Source organism: Rhinatrema bivittatum, unplaced genomic scaffold (genome assembly GCF_901001135.1).
Source record: "Rhinatrema bivittatum unplaced genomic scaffold, aRhiBiv1.1, whole genome shotgun sequence".
Classification (NCBI taxonomy): domain Eukaryota; kingdom Metazoa; phylum Chordata; class Amphibia; order Gymnophiona; family Rhinatrematidae; genus Rhinatrema; species Rhinatrema bivittatum.
Window position 1 is genome coordinate 52,274 of NW_021820813.1, and position 4,093 is coordinate 56,366.

Genomic DNA, 4,093 nt, shown 5'->3' on the forward strand with positions numbered 1-4,093 from the left:
GGAGGTACAGAGCTTCTGATCTGTGATCTCTGCCGTTATAGGGAGGAATAAACGTGCTAGGAGGTACAGAGCTTCTGATCTGTGATCTCTGCCGTTATAGGGAGTAATAAACGTGCTAGGAGGTACAGAGCTTCTGATCTGTGATCTCTGCCGTTATAGGGAGTAATAAACGTGCTAGGAGGTACAGAGCTTCTGATCTGTGATCTCTGCCGTTATAGGGAGGAATAAACGTGCTAGGAGGTACAGAGCTTCTGATCTGTGATCTCTGCCGTTATAGGGAGGAATAAACGTGCTAGGAGGTACAGACCTTCTGATCTGGGATCTCTGCCGTTATAGGGAGGAATAAACGTGCTAGGAGGTACAGACCTTCTGATCTGTGATCTCTGCCGTTATAGGGAGGAATAAACGTGCTAGGAGGTACAGAGCTTCTGATCTGTGATCTCTGCCGTTATAGGGAGGAATAAACGTGCTAGGAGGTACAGAGCTTCTGATCTGTGATCTCTGCCGTTATAGGGAGGAATAAACGTGCTAGGAGGTACAGAGCTTCTGATCTGTGATCTCTGCCGTTATAGGGAGGAATAAACGTGCTAGGAGGTACAGAGCTTCTGATCTGTGATCTCTGCCGTTATAGGGAGGAATAAACGTGCTAGGAGGTACAGAGCTTCTGATCTGTGATCTCTGCCGTTATAGGGAGTAATAAACGTGCTAGGAGGTACAGAGCTTCTGATCTGTGATCTCTGCCGTTATAGGGAGGAATAAACGTGCTAGGAGGTACAGAGCTTCTGATCTGTGATCTCTGCCGTTATAGGGAGTAATAAACGTGCTAGGAGGTACAGACCTTCTGATCTGTGATCTCTGCCGTTATAGGGAGGAATAAACGTGCTAGGAGGTACAGAGCTTCTGATCTGTGATCTCTGCCGTTATAGGGAGGAATAAACGTGCTAGGAGGTACAGAGCTTCTGATCTGTGATCTCTGCCGTTATAGGGAGGAATAAACGTGCTAGGAGGTACAGAGCTTCTGATCTGTGATCTCTGCCGTTATAGGGAGTAATAAACGTGCTAGGAGGTACAGAGCTTCTGATCTGTGATCTCTGCCGTTATAGGGAGGAATAAACGTGCTAGGAGGTACAGAGCTTCTGATCTGTGATCTCTGCCGTTATAGGGAGGAATAAACGTGCTAGGAGGTACAGAGCTTCTGATCTGTGATCTCTGCCGTTATAGGGAGTAATAAACGTGCTAGGAGGTACAGAGCTTCTGATCTGTGATCTCTGCCGTTATAGGGAGGAATAAACGTGCTAGGAGGTACAGAGCTTCTGATCTGTGATCTCTGCCGTTATAGGGAGGAATAAACGTGCTAGGAGGTACCCCTGTACTCCGGAGTCAAATTATAATGCTTCCAGATCACAGACCCTTTCCTGTACCCCAGGGTCACAGCCCCCCTCTCCAAGTTACAGTGCAATCATATAATAGACCCCCTCTGTATCTTGGGGTTACAGCCTCTCCCTACATTATAATAGACCTGTACCCCACAATCAGAGCTCCCTACTCCTTAAGATTTCTATAGCGCTGCACGACATACACAGCACTGTACAAACATACAAAATCACAGCCCCAGCTCAATAGAGCTTACAACGCTTCCCCCCACCCAAAAACAAATTATAATAAAGCCAGATCACAGACCTCTCTCTATGATCGCAGCCCAGTGCCCAAATTGCAGAGCAGGATCAGAGCTGCCTCCTCTTATATAGAAAGTTCAGCCACTCCCCAAAATATGCGCTGGGCTTGCAACTTCCTCCTTTAATTATTACAGATTCCCTTTGTGATGTGATTCAGCTTCCCCCACAATATTATTTTACACCTGAATCCGAATATCATGCAGAACAAGAATCCCCCCACGTTACAGCCCCATCCCAAATAAAAATAAAAGTAGTGTGCAGTGTCCGCCCTGCCTTATACAATTATCAGATTCCACCATTGCACCCCCTTCTTACAGAATTCCTGCTGTAAATGCATTAAATCCCCCATTTTAAAAACAAATTCCCTGTACGTACCCGGATCAGTCCAGACACCTGGGTTGTGACTCCGCACCAGCAGATGGAGACAGAGCAAAACCTGACGGGCTCCCTACATATAGTAAGGTGCCACCCACAGCCCCTCAGTCTTTCTCTGTCTCCAGCAGATGGGGCAGGTCCACCCACAGTCTCGGGGATCCTTGGTTGTTTTTGTGGCTCGGGGTAGTCAGTCAGGGATCCATTTGTATTTAAGACTAAGTTGTTAGGGCAGTGTGTGTTTAAAAAAAAAAAAAAAAAAGAAGAAAGAAGACATAAAGAAGAAGACAGAAGTCTCCCGTCGGGGGAGCCTCCCAGGAGGGTTGGAAGGTCCTGAGAGGACCATCCCCTCCAGGTCGAGGCCGCTGCTGGGGGTCGAGGACCCGGCCTGTGCGGGCAGCAGCGTCGGGGGTGACACCGGGGAGCCCGGTTCACTCACCCCCGCTGGAGCTGAAGACTGCAGGACCACGGCTAGCGGCTAAGTAACAAAAAAAAAAAACAGCGTGTTTAATTTTGGGCCGCCGTCTCTCTCTCCCTCTTCGCCGTCCCTTCGCCGGTCGGGTCGATCATTCGCGGAGGGGGGGCGCTGGTTGGGGAGCCTGGTAGCCGAGGGGGACGACTTGCCGCGCGTGCGGCTCTGCGTGCGCGCGGCTCTCCAGGGACGGGGTCTGCTCCGGATGCGTTGCAGGTGGCGAGGGTTCGTCGGAGGTCGCCCGGGGGGGTCGATCGCGGGGGGCCCGTTCGCCATCGCGCGCCGGAGCTTCGGAGGCCGCGACCTTTGATCCGTTCCCGCTTAGCGCGGGAACGGACGCCATTTTGTCTATAGTGCGGGAAGCCACGAGGAGGGCGCTCCAAGATGGCGCCCAGCCTCCCGCGCTGTCGCCACAGCCCAGGGTTTCGGGGGGAGAGCCCCCAGGGACCCGTGGCTCGGGGAGCCCTTGTGCTGGGGAGGACTCCTCCGGATCGGAGGGCTCGTTTTCGGAGGATTTTTCCCTTTTGATGCAGAAACTGGCGAAATATAAAAAGTCAAGAATAAAGGCTGGGAAGGCTTCAGGGGGCAGGGAAGCACACTCCCAGCCCCGGAAGAGAGCTGCTCGGACCCGGGACGCCCGGGGGGTGCCACGGGAGAAGAGGCAGCCGCGTGGCGACCTGCAGGAGTCGGAGTCAGCGTCCACCGCCTCCTCGGACGAGGAGGCGCTGTTGGGAGCCCCTGAGGGCCAGGAGGGCCACGAAGACGAGGGGCAGGCCCAGCCGGGAGCCGGCAAAGGGCCGCAGGCGGCAGAGGGGGATGACCCCAAGGTCGTCCGCCTGTTTCGTCGGGAGGAACTTTCTCCACTTATCCCAGCCATTCTGGACGAGATCGGAGTGGATCCTCCTCCAGTGGAGTCCAGGCAGGGGGTCAAGATGGATCGGGTGCTGTTGGGCCTGGCGGGCCCTGCACTGGCCTTCCCTTTTCACTTCTCGGCCTCTGATATATTGTTTCGGGAATGGGATACCCCGGAACTGGGGCTGAAGGTGAGTAAGGCTATGGACAAGCTTTATCCCCTCCCAGAGGACGCGCTGGAACTGCTGCGTCTCCCGCGGGTGGACGCGGCGGTGTCAGCGGTTACAAAGAGATCCACCATCCCCGTTACGGGTGCTACGGCCCTCCGGGATATCCAAGATAGGAAGCTGGAGGTGCAGTTGAAGAAGATCTTCGAAGTGTCCGCCCTGGGAGTGCGGGCAGCCATTTGTAGTACTTTTGCACTGCGAGCGGGGCTCCGGTGGGCCCAAGTACTGCAAGCGAACGCCGACCTCTCCTCGGGGGAGGCTACTCAGGCGGATAACTTGGAGGCGGTGATTGCCTACACCGCCGATGCGATGCACGATTTAATCAGAACATCGGCCAGAGCGATGGTGTCGGCGGTCTCGGCGCGTCGTCTCCTTTGGCTTCGCAACTGGGCTGCTGATGGAGCGTCCAAGGCCCACCTGGGGTCCTTACCATTTAAGGGTAAGCTCCTGTTTGGCAAGCAGCTGGACGATCTGATGCAGTTCCTGAGCGAGAA